Source organism: Benincasa hispida, chromosome 11 (assembly GCF_027475165.1).
Source record: "Benincasa hispida cultivar pf3 chromosome 11, pf3_genome.v1.1, whole genome shotgun sequence".
NCBI classification, from domain to species: Eukaryota; Viridiplantae; Streptophyta; class Magnoliopsida; order Cucurbitales; family Cucurbitaceae; genus Benincasa; species Benincasa hispida.
In genome coordinates, this window is record NC_143488.1 from 54,770,403 (window position 1) to 54,789,179 (window position 18,777).

The window sequence follows — 18,777 nt, forward strand, 5'->3', positions numbered from 1 at the left end:
TTTTGTCTAGGGCTGGTTCTGGCTAGGCTGAAGTACTTAAGTCGATAGAAACACCACACCCTTACCTGGGAACCTACCTGAAAAGGTGAATTAGATAGATTTGTTACATGCATGTAAATTTGATGAAAGTCTGTTAAATAGTTTAATAAGACTTGAATCAAAGTTGTTTAATCATCAAAAGTAAGTATTATTTTTAGCAAATTAAACAAATCACTTAGATAAAATTAGTAGCCAGATTTTCTAAGTTAATGAACCTTGGGTAGAACACCCAGTGGGAGAAAAATGAGGTATATGATACTTCATTTTAACCTCTACATGTTTCTCCCTAAAAGTTCACATCGTGAGATCTATCCTTGCCTCGAGGCACCATGAGTATCCCCCTACGGGTAGCATTTGGGTAGGTCAATACCAAGGTGAATGGAGAGAGTTTTCATAGTAAGTGGGAGTGGGACGTGTGACAACATATCCCCCGGTCTCTCTTATTAGGCTGGATAAAGTTTCGTGCATCACCTCGTGGCATCATGAGTGTCCCCCTAAAGGATGATAGTTTTGCATAACTCTTTATTTGATCTATAGAAATGGATAGAGTTGGTTTAGTCTCTTGTTCTAATCGGCTTTTCCCTAAGGTTGGCTCATTAGGGCGGGACTCTAGAACCTAAAATGAGGGGTTACACTTACACAGAATTGGGATGTTAACAAATTCTAGATCGAATAATGGTGACTATTAGATCTAGTTACAAGGAGTTGGTTTTGTCTAATGGTTGAGAATGTCTCATTTCATTGAAGGGATACTTGATCACCCTACATTGACTTTTGTCCTGCCTCACTGAAGCATAATTGCAAAATAGATGTAACTTATGGTACACTAGACTATTTTGCTAAAACATGATTGGTTTTCTAAAAGTGGTTTAATGCAAGTAAACTCAATTAAGTTTGTTCTGTTTCAACAATTTTTTTATGGCTACTGCGACTCTAAGTTTACTTGCTGCGGACAAACTAACTGGCAAAAACTACGCTAGTTAGAAAAATACAATAAACACAATTTTGATCATCGATGATCTCCGTTTCATCCTGATGGAGGATTGTCATACCAACTTCTTCTGGTCCTCAAAATGTTTGAGAAGCATATGAGTTATAGACAAGGACGAACGAGAAGGCTCGAGCATATATCTTGGCCAACCTTAACGAAGTCTTGGCCAAGAAGCATGAGCTCATGGTCATTGCACGTGAGATCATAGAGTCCCTACGGGGAATGTTTGGACAACTGTCCACACAACTCAGGCATGACACTCTTAAGAACATCTTCAACTCACGTATACAAGAGGAGTCATCTATTCGGGAACATGTTTTCAATATGACGATCCACTTTAACGTAGCCGAGATGAATAGGTCAAGCATTGATGAGGCCAGCCAAGTTAGCATAATTCTGGAATCTTTACCAGATAGCTTCTTACATTTTCGTAGCAATGCTGTTTTGAATAGGATTGACTATAACCTTACTAGTCTACTCAACGAGTTGCAACAATCCTTATTGAAAAGCAAGGAAAAGAAGGGTGAAGCAAATGTTGCTTCATCTTCTAAAGAGTTCCACAGAGGTTCGACCTTTGGAACTAAGCCTGCACCTTCTTTTTCCGACACTAAAAAGTGGAAGAAGAAGAAGGGTGATAAGGGGAAGACTCCTGCTATCCTACAAGCTGCTGCTCCAAGGGGTAGACAATTAGTGAGGGTTGACAAGGAAAAATGTTTTCATTGCAACCAGAACGGACATTGAAAGAGGAACTGCCCCAAATATTTGGTAGAGAAGAAGAAGGCTAAACAAGGTAAATGTGATTTGCTTGTTTTGGAGACTTGTTTAGTGGAGAATGATGATTCTGCCTGGATTATTAACTTTGGGGCCACTAACCATGTTTTTTCTTCATTTCAGGGAATTAGTTCCTGCGGAAACTTGATGCTGGTGAGATGACGATGCGGGTTGAAACTGGGCACATCGTCTCAACTGTGGCAGTGGGAGGTCTCCGGTTAACTTTACAGAACAAATTTCTCATTTTGAATGAGTGTTTGTTGTTCCTGATTTCAAAAGGAACTTAGTGTCTGTAAAGTGTCTTTTGGAATGTAATTATCAGCTGAATTTTTCTTATAATAAAGTGTTTATTACTAAGAATGGTGTTGATATATGTTCTGCTCAACTGGAAAATAATTTGTATGTGTTAAGGCCGTTAGCAACAAATGCCCTCCATATAAACGACTTAGAATTTCTCCTAAGGAAAATGCCTAACTTTGGCACCTAAGATTAGGACACGTTAATCTCAATAGAATCGAAAGGTTGGTGAAGAACGGACTTCTAAGCGAGTTAGAAGAAAATTCTTTACCTGTGTGTGAATCATGTCTTGAAGGTAAAATGACAAAAAGACCTTTTACTGGAAAAGATCCTAGGGCCAAAAAACCTCTAGAGCTAGTGCATTCAGACCTTTGTGGTTCATTGAATGTAAGAGCTAAGGGAGGTTAAGAATATTTCATCACTTTCATTGATGATTATTCTAGGTATGGGTTCGTTTATTTAATGCAACATAAGTCTGAGTCTTTTGAAAATTTTAAAGAATTCAAGGCTGAAATTGAAAATGCACTAAATAGAATGATTAAAACACTTCGATCTGATCGAGGTGGAGAGTTTTTGGATCTGACTTTCCAAAACTATTTGATTATGGAATAGTATCCCAACTCTCAGCACCTGGTACATCTCAGCAGAATAGTGTATCATAAAGGAGAAATCGAACCTTGTTGGACATGGTTCAGTCTATGATGAGTTATGCTTCCTTACTTGACTCATTTTGGGGTTATGCAGTGGAGACTGAAGCTTATATCCTAAACTACGTTCCCTCTAAGAGTGTTGCTAAAATACCCTTTGAGTTATGGAATGATTGTAAAGCTAGTTTATGTCATTTCAGAATCTGGGGTTGCCCAACACATGTGCTTGAGGCTAATCCTAAGAAACTGGAACCACGTTCAAGGTTATGTCTATTTGTAGGCTACTCCAAGGGAACGAGAGGTGGTTATTTCTATGATCCTAAAGAAAATAGAGTATTTGTATCGACAAATGCTACTTTTCTTGAGGGGGACCACATAAGGGAGCATAGACCTAGAAGCAAAATCGTGTTGAATGAGCTTTCCAAAAAAACTATTGAATCTTCAACAAGAGGTTTTGAAGAGCCTGGTACCTCAATAAGAGTTGTTGAAGTAGATTCATCTAGTAGGTCAAATCCACCTCAAGTGTTGAGGGAACCTCAACGTAGTAGGAGGGTTGTGAACCCACCTATTCGTTATATAGGTTTAACTAAAATCCTAGCTATGGTAGTTGATAGTGAGGTTGAGGATCCATTGTCTTATAAGAAGGAAATAGAGGATGTTGACAGAGATAAATGGATCAAAGCCATGGATCTCAAAATGGAGTCTATGTATTTCAATTCAGTATGGAATCTTGTAGATCAACCTGATGGGGTTAAATCTATAGGTTGTGGATGGATCTACAAGAAGAAACGGGGTGGTGATGGGAAAGTGCAATGTCACACCCCCTCCCAGACGATTCTCTTAGCAAAGAAAGAGACATGACTGCAGCAGTTATCAACCCTTTTGTTGACACTTACTGCATACTAACTCTTTTTAAACAATCTGATAACAACATACAATCTCAAACACAACGACTGCCACTATGCTCAAACAAACATTAACCATCAAACACAAAACATTTACAGTGTTTACAACACAATTCTCATAAGTCCCAACTCCCAAACTTAATCCTTACATGAAAAAACTACAACATGTGTACAAATATTCCACCTAGCTGACAGGTTACTAGAACTCTTGACTTTAAGTGGCAAAGCAAATACAGAGCTATCTTCGGAGGATTTGAGCGCTACCTAGGGAAAGAAAACATTTGAAAAATGGAGTGAGCTACTAGCTTAGTGAGTGACTTAAGAAAGAAAATAGGTTCTCATGCATAAGTCTTAATAAAGAGATCATACTGAAACATAAGTCTTTACAGTAACTTTGTACTGAAATATAAACTTTCCAAGCATTAAACATGTAAAGTTGTTTTCATCATAAAACGTTAAACTGATCCTTAGTTGAGAGTAACCCTGGTACTCCTTAAAGGTTGATATGCATCTAGCAATGGTGTTAATCCTGTGGACACAACAACATATATTTAGCTACTAGCAATGGTCTCCCTTTTAAGACTAACTCTTAATTAAACTTGCGTTTAGCCTTCCTTTAGAAGACCTTCACTCAAACGCATACCCCGTTAGGTCAAGTACTTAGAAATTTCCTTGAGATTTTGGCTCTTGCTATGCGAGTGACACACCTCACCAATGCATTCCCACTATGCAACCAACATTTTCTCTAAGTGTTCCTTCAGCCGCACATGGTCATTCACAAGGGCCTCTATGTGTCCAAGACTTCAACGCAAGCCTCCTCAGCCTAAGCAGCAGGTTAAACACATAGGAGTGCTTAACCCTAAATCTACTCGAGCACCTACTGTGAGCTGCCAACTTACTTAACCCAAGTAGCTGCCTGCTTGTTCATAGAATTTCAGATTCAAATTATTTCATTAATAACTCAAATTGTAAAGCTCATCTCAAGACATTTACTTCTACAAACGTTTTTAGAGTTGTCTTAGGAAGTTACCTTAAAATTTCAGTTTCAAAATCTTTGTGGTTCGTCCTAGAGCCTCAATTCTTTATTGACGGCCTGGATTCACCCGTGAACTGAACCTCTTGTTTCTTTCTTTCTTTTCTGACCTGATTCTGGTGAGATCTTCTTCCGGCAGTACCACCTCTGAAACTAGACTCTCAGGGCTTTCCGAAGAGACCAAGAACTCTCAATTTGCACGGAGCAATTATCCAAAATGAGCATTTGAAATTCATCATTCCTTTTATATTACCTCCCACCGTTTATCATAAATTCATAGCATGACACCTCTAGTTCAAGTAGACTTAATGTTGGGGTTGATGCTCTAAAGTCTCGTGTCTTGTAGTTTGTAAACAGTATGTACGAACACTTGTATTGTTAATATATGATATTTACTTTACATCTTACATTTTGCTCGGTTAATTGTTTTATTTGCTTTACCACAAACCAATAAACATAAATCCCTGGTAAACTGTATGTGACTCAAGCATGTATGTGATGACATACAAGTGGATCATGTCTTGAGTGATAACTAAAATGGTCTGTAGTATATGGATAAAGGAGGGAAACCTTATCCTGGTAATGCTACGGATGCGACCCGCTTTGAGGAATGGTCACAAATGTTGTGACTTATCACAGATGATCTGATCCTAATCATTCGTGTTGGGGACATGTGAGTGGGGGTGTCCTATACAAAGAGTTTGTATAAGACCTGACCACGAAGTGTTAACGTCTCGTTATATAACACCGTTCATGACAGAGACGACTTCACTTCACTAGGATGACCATAAGTAACATGACCTCAATCCTGAGTGAGTTGGGAACTCCTGCCATTGAGGGCGGTCCTTTGATTTGTATGGGTGCGAGTGGCCAGGTCGCCGATTCAAACTTACCATTTTGGGGATTTCTTTGATTTGGGAGCTGGGAACTCAGCTACACAAGATGGAATTCACTCCTTCCGCGAGGCAGGGGTAAGTAGATAGATGGCTCCCTTAAGAGCTGATTCCGGGGCTTGAACAATGTGGCGCCACACACCTTCTCTTGGTTCGAGAGGTGTTCACACATAGTTGGACTATGTTGTATTGTTCATTAGAGGAATCGGTGGTAGTTAAGGAGTGAGATGTAACTACAGGAGCAAAATGGTAAATTAGCTCAGCTGTACTTACGAGCATCTGTGAAGGGTCATCGTACTCATGAATGGTTATATCTGAGGGACACAAAAATATATCTGTGGTAAGAAGAGTTCAGCTGTTAGTCTTTAGTGGAATGCCTGATAGTTAACGGATGGTGGATCTCGTGGCTAAAGAGTTTAGTCAGCTATTCACATACCGTTGGAGCTTCGAGCCACAGGTACATTAGGTCCCCTGGGTAGCTTGGTTAAAGTTGAGAACCAGTATTTGGGTTAATTTGAAATGTTCAAATTGACAAGAGAAAGTTCGATTATATACGATATAATTGGACTGGTTAATTATATATGATATAATTGGTTAAATGTATAAGATACATTATAATGGAGGAAATTAGATATAAATATGATTTATATCAAGTAGAGGTGAAAATACTATAGTAGATATGTGATATCAAACTATAGGATATAAATATAATATTATTATATTAATTAATTAATTAAATTGGTTAATTATAAGATAATTATGCCAAAAGATCGCGTATGGACGTGGGTTAGTGGGTAGCGTTGGTTATTGTAACCGGTGAATTAAAATAAAAATAGTTTTCATTTTTGGTTATCCATCAATCGCCAAAATATTTCGTGAAGCGTGCATTAGTGAAAGAAAACGATCGCTCGAGAGTCTATACGATAGTCGCTTCTCTGCCTAAACGATCGTCCACCTCACGCTAAACGATTGCACACTCTCGCTTACACGATCGGGTAGCTTCTCTAAACGATCATATAGTGTGTCGATTTAACTAAACGATCGTATATCTTTTCCTAAACGAGCGTATATATTTTCCTAAATGATCGTTCAGCAAATCCTACACAATCGTGTAGCTCCTTTAGACGATAAGCATTTTTGCTATGCGATAGCAACCTTCACCCTTCCACTTGCTTATCGACTACATGACTCGTTTTTTCTCCGTTCTCTACCAAATTCATCAAAGCCTACCCTTTGGGTTTTCACTCCGAGAATACCCGGGGCTCATTAGTTGTAGTGTCGGCCCCGTTGTGGCATTCGTGTTCGCATTGATCGTGCTGCTGCAGTTGACATTTTCGTCGGGTGTTGGTAGATCTGTTGGAGGGTTCCGCTGTATTGGAGATCTGAAGTTTGAAGATAGTCTTCAACTGGTATGGAACTCTTTCCCTTATGTTTTTGTTGTTCATAGCATGCCGTTAATTAAGTTTTGATTGCATAACTGTATGTGTTGAATGTATAATGTTATATTTTGGTCACGGTGAGATCGGAGCGATCCGAACATGCTCAAGGAACTCTCGGTATGAGATCCTTCAATTGGTATCAGAGCCAGGTTCTGATACTCTGATTTCATCTGTTGCAACGAAATGACTTTTACATTCAAGGTGGGTGCATTTCTACGCTGTTTAATTGTTAAATCTGTTGTGGATGTGCCAGATTAATGGATGTTTTCGGGATGTTTAGCCTCGGTTTGATTTAGATCCTTTTACATTTGCGGTTATTTGTAAAGGTACCTGTGTTTTAGGGCATTAATAATCGTTATTGAGTATGTATTCAAAGTTTGTTTGAAGTTTTGAGTCATTAGTTCTGGGCAAGCGTTGCGACTTTTCGAGGAAGGAGGCGATCTAGGATTGATCGTATCGTGCAGAAGAAGTTCTACGCGATCGTGATGCATTATTTTATGATGTGGAATTATGGATGAAATGCGATGATGTAAATTTCTTTGAGCACTCAAGTTTTCTCAGTGGAATCCAAGTGTAAACCCCACTGAGTTTCCTGGTGAGTCTAGGGTCGAACTCAGGGACTTGGGAAAACAGGTTACGGTGGTAATTTTTAGGAAAACTTTGCGATAACCGTTAACTCAAATAGAAGTTGGTGTTGTTTGTTGCGGTAATGAAATAAATAAATGCGACGGAGTTCGAAAAGAGTTGATAAAACGAAAGATACGATGAGTATGGTTCATGCTTTGCGATCATGCAACACACATACAATAGTAAACCATCTCTCGATGCGAAGCTAGAGCTTCTAATGCTAGAACGCATGCGATATATGCGATAAGTCTATAGGACCTACACATAAGCCTCTATTCTTATTTATGCGATGAAAAAATGACATACACACAAATAAGGCAACCACATAATATTATACCTATATCTAGGATGCAGGCGATGCAGGTTGGCAAACAGAGCTTATCTCTAAGTCCCTATCTCTTGTTTATGCAGTTCTAATCTTGCTCTCTCGAGTCTAGATTCTAACCTAGCTCTCTCAAGTCTTAGGTTCTTTCTTTAGACTCTCTCTTGAGTAGCTCTAAAGGGATGTTTGGCACAGCATAACACAAGATAATCGCAAGCAATGAACATCCTAGGTCATGTTAGCTTAGTTCTTCTCAACTCATTCGACAAGTTTAGCTATTCATGCGTGCTAAGAGACTGAACAGATGTAGAATAAGAACTTCCATTGTGTAAATATAAAGATGAAGTACAAAATAACAATGCAAGAATAAAATAAAGAGCCTGGTAGCAATCTCTTGCTTCCCAGGCTTTTACACCGTCTTTTCTACTCGTGTTCAAAAGATAATCTCGCTCTCGCGAGGGTCGACCCGCTCTCTGCTTCTACGCCTCCGGGTTCTCTCTCGAGTTGCCCTGAGCGATCTTCCGACATCTCTACTCTTTCTTTGCTCCGCCTTAAAAATAAAAGAAAACTATGGACAAGGCTCAAGCTCTTAAATCGGTAAATAGGTGAACTGGTTAACCCCTTTTCTGAAGAACGCCTTTGGTATTTATAGAGTTTCGAGGTAAAGGTGGCTCCTCTCTTATGATTGCACAGATGGGATGGCTTTAATTCCCTGATTGATGTGCTGAATATTTGTCATAAAAAAACTGAATGTACTTGTTATCGTTAGCGGCTGTCAACTTAATTCAGATTCGACCGTCATCAGCTTTCTGTCCCATCGTGATTAATTATGCCTTTTACCAAGATGCGCCCACCAAGTTGCACCGGCTCTATGCGGCAATCCTTTTTTAGCAGATGTTTACGAACACAAATCACCGCAAAGCCTTGCGGTAATGTTGCGCTCGTCTGTTGATTTCTTGTGATTGCTCTTTTTGCCTTGCGTTAACGCATATTCTGTATAAAAATACAAAAATCAACTGTTTCTATGTGATGAATGCATGCGACCACAATGTTATAAACTTAATGCTTTTGGACGCAATCTAACATATTTTATCAATGTAAACCCTCATTGTTTAATAACTTAGCAATGTAATAACGTGCATTTCTGCGCATTATCAGATCGCTGTCCATTGCATCATAAAGATGAAGGAGTACGCGATCGTTGATGAATGCATCGGTTAAACGATGGGGAATGCAATCAAGAGTTGGTCACATTGGGTTGACGATCAAGTATGCGATCGCTGAGTATCGCGTCGTGTAGATGATGAGATATTCGCGGATCGCTTAATCCGCGGGTGTGCTAGATGATCGTTTAGGTCAGAAAGCTTCATTGTTTAGTAACTGACTAAACGATCGTTTAGTATCGCAAGGTAAATCGTTTACATGGTTGCACGCATCGTGTAGATGATGAGACACTCGCGTATCGTTTAAAAGCGCGTGCGCTAGACGATCGTTTAGGTCAGCAAGCTTCATCGCTTAGTAACTTACTAAACGATCGCTTAGTAACTCAAGGTAAATCGTTTACCTATCGTCGCGCTACACGATCGTATAGACGTTCAGGCTTCGTAGCCTAGTCGTCGTCTATGTGATCATTTACTTATGTTCCTATCATCTAGTGCGCGTTGAACGATCGTCTACTTGTAGAGTTTGCTACATGATGAAGACCTCCTGGCGGTTCAAGACCCGGTTCGCCTGTGAACCAGTTTGCTCAATGAAAAATGTAATAGATAGGGTTTTTTCATTCCAGTTCTTGTAAAGGCTCATCCCGGTCCATTAATCCTTTATTTATTATATGCAATGTATGTTTTTTATATGTCATATGGTATGCACCTATAGTAAATCCCACCTTAGGTTATGCAATGGTCATGCATCATCTCTTTATTGTAATTGTTATAATTTAGAGAAGCATGATTTTAATTATGTAAGAGCATGCTCATGCATCATATAATATAATAGTTATATTTATGCATACATAAAAAGATTGACATGCATCATCTTTATATTATAATTGTTGTAGTATAAGGGTGAATGATAACATGTTTGCTTGGTTATTACGCGTTATATAAAAGTTATATATATAGTAATGACTGGATATTGCATGAAGCATGACACATAGGTTATTTTATAAATGTTATAAACGCCTCATTGTGCGCAATGGTTTTAGTTGTTTCTTTTTAAAAGTTAAAGAGAAATTAGAACTAAAACAAATAAGAAAGAGATGCATGCTCATTTAGGTTTAATTCATGTTTTTGAAATGTTTAAAACTTGGATCACATAGACCTAAGATCACGGTTCTAATATGATTAGCAACCCTAAGGCTTTAATCTTTTAATCAGTTTAATAGGATTAAATTGGCTAATAAAAGGTTAAAGTGTAGCAAATCTATCTATAAGGGACCTTTTGTCTAAGGCAGGTTTTGTCTAGGCTGGGGTATTTAAGTTGAAGGAAATGTAACACCCCTACCTAGGAACCTACCTGGAAAGGTGAATTAGATAGATTTAATGCATGCATGAAAGTTAAGGACAGTCCATTAAAGTGTTTAAATGTGACTACTTGAACTTGTTCATATTTCATAGACAAATTTTGTTTATGAGCAGAGTTTAAAAAGACGACTTAGACTAAAATCAGTAGCCGGATTGTTTAGGTTAATGAACCCCTAGGTAGAACATTCAGTGGGAGGTACTTGGGCATAAGATGTTTCACTTAAATCTTTCATGTTTCTCCTAAATAGTCCACACTGTGAGATCTATCCTCGGCCTCGTGACACCTTTGGCGTATCCCCCCAACGGATGGTTGTTTGGGTAGGTCAATATCAAGGTGGATGGAGAGAGTGTTCATTGTAAGTGGGAGCGGAAAGTGCGACAGCATATCCCCCGGTCTTTCTCGTTAGGTTGAATAAAGTTACTGTGCATCGCCTTAAGGCACCCTGGGAATGTCCCCCTAAAGGATGGCAGTTTTGCGCGTTTCTTTATTTGATCTTCTGTAAGAGGATAAGGTAACTTAGTCTCTTGTCCTAATCTGTCTTTTCCCTACGGTAAGTGCATTAGGGCAGGACTCTGGCACCGAAAGCAAGGGATTACACATGTGGAATAGTTAAAAGTTAACGATTCTGGACCAAAAAATGGTGGCTGTTAGGTTCAGTTCCAAGAGGTTGTTCTGCCTAATGGTTGAGAATGTCTTATCCCAGTGAAGGGGCAACTGATCAACCCACCGGTGGCGATTGTCCTGCCTCACTGGGGCATCATTGCAAAATAGAAGTCTATAACTTAGGGTACTTGCAACGGTTTTGCAAAACTGATTGGTTTAAAAGTGGTTTAGTAAAATCTAATAAAGTTTTTTTTTTCATATTTTCAGCAACATTTTCAAATGGCAACAACCACGTTATCGTTGTTAAGCGTCGAAAAACTTACTGGCGATAATTTCGCAACATGGAAACACATGATCACGATGATCCTAATCATCAAGGATCTCATGTTCTTTCTCACGGAGGCTTGTCCTTCTATTCTAGCTTCAATTGCCGCTCGAAATGTTCGGGAGGCATACGAGCGATGGACAAGGGCGAATGAGAAGGCCTGAGCCTACATCTTGGCAAGTCTTTCTGAAGTCTTGGCCAAGAAACATGAGTCTATGGTCTCAGCGTGTGAGATCATGGAGTCCCTGCGGGGGATGTTTGAACAACCGTTTGAATAGCTTATGTATGTGGCTTTTAAATATATATTCAACTCCAAAATGCAAGAAGGCACCTCTGTTCGTGAACATGTGCTAAACATGATGTGCACTTTAATGTGGCAGAGTTGAATGGGTCTACCATCGATGAAGGTAGCCAGGTTAGCATAATCCTGCATTCTTTGTCGGAGAGCTTCATGCATTTTGTTGGCAATGTGATTCTTAACAAAGTGAAATACAACCTTACAACTCTCCTCAACGAGTTGCAGACATACCAATCTTTACTGAAAAGTAAGGAGAGGCAGAAGGGTGAGGCAAATGTTGCTTCATCCTCTAGGACGTTCCATAGAGGTTTAACCTCAGGAATGAAGTTTGCACCTTCTTCTTCTAACTCTACAAAGGAGAAGAAGAAGAAGGATGGTGAGGGTAAAGGGAAGGCACCTGCTAACCCACCACCTGTCGCCCCAAGGAGGCGTCCACAAGTTGCTAAAGGAAAGTATTTCCATTGCAACCAAGATAGACACTGAAAGAGGAACTATCCTCGATATTTGAAAGAGAAGAAAGCAGCCAAGGCTAAGGCCAAGGTCGATAAAGATAAATGTGATTTACTTGTGCTTGAAACTTGTTTAGTGGAGAATGATGATTCTGCCTGGATAATTGATTCAGGCGCCACTAACCATGTTTGTTCTTCTTTTCAGGGGATTAGATCTTGGCGACACCTGGAGGTTGGTGAGATGACAATACGAGTAGGCACCAGGCACTCGTCTCAGCTGTGGCAGTAGGAGGACTCCAGTTAGCTTTACAGATTAGGTTTCTTATTTTAAATGATGTATATATTGTTCCTGAACTAAAAAGGAACCTTATTTCTATAAAGTGTTTATTGCAATGTAAATATACTGTCTCTTTTGATGTGAATAAAGCGTTTATTCATAAAGATGGTGTTTTTATTTGCACATCAAATATGGAATCGGATTTATATGTGCCAAGGCCATTAGCCATTAATTCCCTCCGTAATATTGAAATATTCAGAACTATCGTAACTTAATCAAAACGTCGACGAATTTCTCCAAAAGAAAATGCCCAACTTTGGCATTTACATTTAGGACACATCAATCTCAATAGGATTGAGAGATTGGTGAAGAATGGACTTCTAAATGAGTTAGAAGAAACTTTGCCAGTGTGTGAATCTTGCCTTTAGGGTAAGATGACTAAACGACCTTTTACTGGAAAAGGTTATAGAGCCAAGGAGCTTCTTGAGTTAGTACATTCTGACCTTTGTGGTCCTATGAATATGCGAGCCCGAGGTGGCTATGAGTATTTTATCAGTTTTACTGATGATTACTCAAGGTACGAGTATGTTTATCTTATGCAACGGAAGTCTGAATCCTTTGAAAAGTTCAAAAGTTCAAGGTTAAAGTTGAAAACGCATTAGATAGATGGATTAAAACACTTCGATCGGATCGAGGTGGAGAGTTTTTGGACTCGGTATTCCAAGACTATTTGATAGAACATGAAATCGTTTCCCAACTCTCAGTGCCGGGTACACCTCAGCAGAATGGTGTAGAAAGAGGAGAAATAGAACCTTTTTAGAATGGTTCGCTCGAGATGAGTTACGCTTCCTTACCAGACTCGTTTTGGGGTTTTGCAGTGGCGGTATACATACTCAACTGTGTTCCCTCCAAGAGTGTTGTCAGAACACCTCTGGAGTTGTGGAACGGGCGTAAAGCTAGTTTACGTCACTTCCGCATTTGGGATTGCTCTGCACATGTGCTTGAGGCTAATTCCAAGAAGTTGGAACCACGGTCGAGGTTATGCCTCTTTGTAGGCTACCTCAAAGGTACACGAGGGGGTTATTTTTATGATCCGACGGAAAATAGGGTGTTTATTTCAATAAATGCTACTTTCCTGGAAGAGGATCATATAAGAGAGCACAGTCCACAAAGCAAAGTTGAGTTGCGTGAGCTTTCCAATGAAACTATTGAAACTTCAACAAGAGTTGTTGAAGAGCCTACTACATTTACAAGAGTTGTTGATGAGAGTTCATCTAGTAGGTCGGTTCCACCTCAAGAGTTGAGGAAACCTCGACGTAGTGGGAGGGTTGTGAACCCACCCGTTTGCTATCTGAGTTTCACGGAAATCCTTGCTATGGTAGCAGATGGTGATGTTAAGAAGGCAATGGAGGATGTTGATCGGGATGAATGGGTCAAGACCATGGATCTCGAGATGGAGTCGATGTACTTCAACTCAGTATGGGATCTTGTAGATCAGTCTGATGGGGTTCGCCCTATAGGTTGTAAATGGATCTACAAGCGCAAACGGGGTGCTAATGTTAAGGTACAAACCTTTAAGGCTCGACTTGTGGCAAAGGATTATACCCAGGTAGAGGGAGTCGACTATGAGATGACTTTCTCGTCTATTGCCCTGTTAAAGTCGATCCGCATCTTCCTGTCCATTGCAGCTTATTATAATTATGAGATCTGAAAAATGGATGTCAAGATGGCCTTTCTGAATGGCAATCTTGAGGAGACCATTTATATAGTGCAGCCCGAGGGATTCATAGCCCAAGGTCAAGAGCAAAAGGTTTACAAATTAAATTGGTCCATTTATGGATTGAAACGGGCGTCTCGATCTTGGAACATATGGTTTGTTACTGCGATCAAGTCGTATGGCTCTGACCAAAACGTTGATGAACCTTGTGTCTACAAGAAGATCATCAATGCTTCAGTAGCGTTCTTAGTGTTGTATGTAGATGATATCCTATTATTGGGAATGATGTAGGTCTACTGGCTGCAGTTAAAAACTGGCTAGTGACCCAATTCCAAATGAAAGATTTAGAAGAGGCTCAGTTTATTCTAGGCATACAGATCTTTCGGGATCGTAAGAACAAAGTGCTAGCACTATCTCAGGCATCGTACATTGACAAGATGTTGCTCAAGTACTTGATGCAGGACTCCAAGCGGGGCCTATTGTTGTTCAGGCATGGAGTCACTTTGTCTAAGGACATGTGTCCTAAGACGCCTCAAGAGGCTGAATAGATGAGACGGGTCACATATGCGTCTGCCATTGAAAGTTTGATGTACTAGATGCTTTGTACTCGTCTAGACATCTGCTACGCTGTGGGCATAGTCAGAGGTATCAGTCTAACCCCGGCCAGGGTCACTGGACTGCAGTGAAGAACATCCTCAAGTATCTTCGGAGAACGAGGGACTACATGCTCGTGTATGGTTTGAGGGATTTGATCCTTACAAGATACACGAATTCTGACTTTCAGACTGATAAGGACTCTCGCAAGTCTACATCAGGGTCAGTCTTTACTCTTAACGGAGAAGCTATAGTGTGGCTAAGCACTAAGCAGGGGTGCATCGCTGACTCCACTATAGAGGCGGAGTACGTAGCGGCTCGCAAAGTTGCTAAGGAGTCCGTTTCGCTTAGGAAGTTCTTGATAGACCTGGAAGTTGTTCTAGATATGTCTAGGCCCATTACCCTCTATTGTGATAATAGTGGGGTAGTGACAAACTCTAAGAAGCCAAGTTGTCACAGGTGCGGCAAACACAGAGAGCGGAAGTATCATCTAATTCGCGAGATAGTGCATCGAAGGGACGTGATCGTCACATAGATCGCTTCGGAGCACAATGGTGCTGACCCATTTACGAAGGCTCTCACGGCTACAGTGTTTGAGGGTCACCTATGGAGCATGGGTCTACAGGATTGCCCGCGGCTGGAATAGGCAAGTAGGAGATTTTCTTGTACTGGGCTTTTATGCCCTAGTTTATTGTTTTGTACTAGTTTATTGTACACCCCACTCTGCTTTAGGACAAGTGGGAGATTGTTGGGTTAATGTAGTTTGTAAACAGTATGTACGAACACTTGTGTTGTTAATATATGATATTTACTTTACATCTTACATTTTGCTTGGTTAATTGTTTTATTTACTTTACCACAAACCAATTGGTTATCTGTATGTGACTCAAGCATGTATGTGATGACATACAAGTGGATCATGTCTTGAGTGATAACCAAAATGGTTTGTAGTATATGGATAAAGGGGGGGAAACCTTATCCTGGTAACGCTACGGATGCGACCCACTTTGTGGAATGGTCACAAGTGTTGTGACTTATCACAGATGATCTGATCCTGATCATTCGTGTTGGGGACATGCGAGTGGGGGCGTCCTATACAACGAGTTTGTATAAGACCTGACCACGAAGTGTTAACGTCTCGTTATATAACACCGTTCATGACAGAGACTTCACTTCACTAGGATGACCATAGGTAACATGACCTCAATCCTGAGAGAGTTGGGAACTCCTGCCATTAAGGGTGGTCCTTTGGGTTTTCACTCAGAAAATACCTGGGGCTCATTAGTGGTGGTCTCGTCCTTGTTGTGGTGTTCGTGTTCGCGTTGATTGTGCTATTGCAGTCGACGTTCCCGCTGGGCGTTGGTAGATCTGTTGGAGGGTTCCGCTGCATTGGGGTTCTGAAGTTTGAAGATAGTCTTCAATTGGTATGGAACTCTTTCCCTTATGTTTTTGTTGTTCATAGCATGTCGTTAATTAAGTTTTGATTATAAAACTGTATGTGTTGAATGTATAATGTTATATTTCGGTCATTGTGAGATCGGAGCGATCCGAACATGCTCAAGGAACTCTCGGTATGAGATCCTCTACTTAATTCCAGAGATTAGGAAAACTGGTGACTTTAATCGGTAGTTGAACTGATTACTTCACCTACTATCAACGGATGCTTTCAACTAGGTTCAACGCACACCATAGTTCTCACACAAAACTATTCCAACGCATGTGCTTTGTTCCTTAGCCTCCTCTTGGCTTCAATCATCACAACTCCAGCCCTTTCAGCTTTGCAAAGCCTTACCAACGCAAGCTCTACTCATCGCATGCCAAGCTTGACCAATGCACAACTAGCCTTACTCGAGCGCATAGCTCCAACGTACACTAATTAGCCAGCGCCTTGTGCTCAACGGCTAGACTGTTTTGCACGCACGCAAAGCCTCAATCGTCTAGTTTTGCGCCCATCGCATAGCTTTCGTTGTCACTCATCATCTAGCACTCACGCCCATCGTCTAGCACTTACGCTTATCGTCTAGTGCATTGTGCAACTGTAACGCGAATTTTTGTATGATGTAAGTTCATGCCATATACTTGATAACATAGATTTTATGCGATGATATGTGATACTACTTCTAGATATGCGTTATTAATGAATGTTTTTGTAGTATGTTGTGCGTTGTCACAAGTTTCCTTGTGTTGAAACCAAGTATAATTTCACCGCAAGTTTCTCGGTGTGATCAGAGGTCGAACACAGGGACTGTTTGAGGTTATTGCGTTATGTTTGTGCTATATGCGACCAGGGGTTTTTCAATTTATTAAAGAGTTTTGTGTACAAGTAATTAAACTTGCGATAAAGTAAAGTAAAGTGGTAAAGATGCGGTAATAAAATAAATTGCGATAAAGTAAATCTAAGCTAAGATGATACAAGATACAGGTTTCATGATACAAGATACTGAGGTCAAGACTGGCTGTGAAGATTATACAAAGATCATGTAATGCGGTGACAAGTCTTATGTGCGAAGCAGAAAGAGAAAAGATAATTAATACAAATAGCGCAAGTTCCTTAATTGCGTTAAAGATATAAGTACTGTTCCGCTTTTCCCTTGGCGTACACCTTTTGGTGATCGGCCACGTTCCCACATTTCTGTGGTGAAACAGGGACGAATGTAATGAATGCAAGGTTGCTTCCATCTCTGGAAGTACTACTCGCTTTAGTTAATGTATTCTTCTAACCTTCTCTCGACAGATCAGAATGACATCTTCACTTCTGCTCTCACAGGTGAAGATGCCGTCTAGCATGCCTTAGCTAAACGCATTTATCTCTTTATCACAGATTAAGTTACTCGTTTAATTCATATTAATTACCAAGAGATTAAGAAAACTTCATGGAGAAAACGATTAATGAAGGAACGAAAATAGACAGAGAAGTGGAAATGGAAATGATCGAGACATTCAATAAAACTATTTAGCGTCTGATACATGATTTTTGAATGAAGAGATTAAGAGAATGAAATACAATTGATGAAATAGAGTTAGAAACAAACACAAATAAGCGCCAACGTCTTGGCGCCGATCTGGATGGAGATTTGCTTGCCGGTGTGGATGGATCGTGCGGAAGGATGAGCTTTGCCTCTCAGGCTTGCTCAACTGGTAGCAGGGATCTAAACATAGAGCTTCACGATGGGGATTTGGCAGTATCGCACTGAGACTCACCTCTCGGCCTTGTGTCTTTTCTTCCTGGATTTCTTCCGATCAGTACTCAGCTCAGCCTTTCTCTCAATAATCTAGCATCAATTAGCCCTCGTATCCAGTATATCTTCTCTGAATTCTATGGGGGTATTTATAGGTGAAAAGCTTTGACTCTTGGCTTGTGGACCCCACTTCTTGTTATGGAAATTCCAAAGATGGAAGAATAAATATTCCTTCTGTTATGCAATCAGACCATCAAATCTGCATAATGGTTAATTGTACATGTGTCACAATCCTTCGCATTTGCGTTGCTCAGCTGCATCTTTCGATCGGTTGCTTGCATTCGGTGTTATTTTTATTAACGCATGCGGTTAAAATTCAGCTCGGGATCGACTGTCGCATTGAACCGTCATTGCATTAATCGTCTCTCCATTGTTGATTGACGGGTGCAATGTGACAGAGATGTGTTGTTCAGTTTCTCGTTGAGCCTTGATCGCAAGCGGTGACTTGATTTCCTGCGAAATAGAGTAGAAATATCCTCTTCTACCATATTAATGATGTTAGTGGATGTAATTGCGTTAATTTATATTTATTGTATTTCTGAGCTATTTTTCATACAATCGACACACATTCCTTCTCTTTTAGCCGTAATATCTGAATAAGGCAGCATAAATAACTTGTATTTCTACAAGTTATCAGCAACCCTGCAAACAACTATGCGATCATCCGCGCACAACGCTTCAACGCCCAGTGCCCATGCTTGCACACACCCAATCCTGTCGCATGCATACTAACCTCTCAAGTCTTGGTTGTCGCATGCCTTGTCCATGAAGGAACTTTTATACAAAAG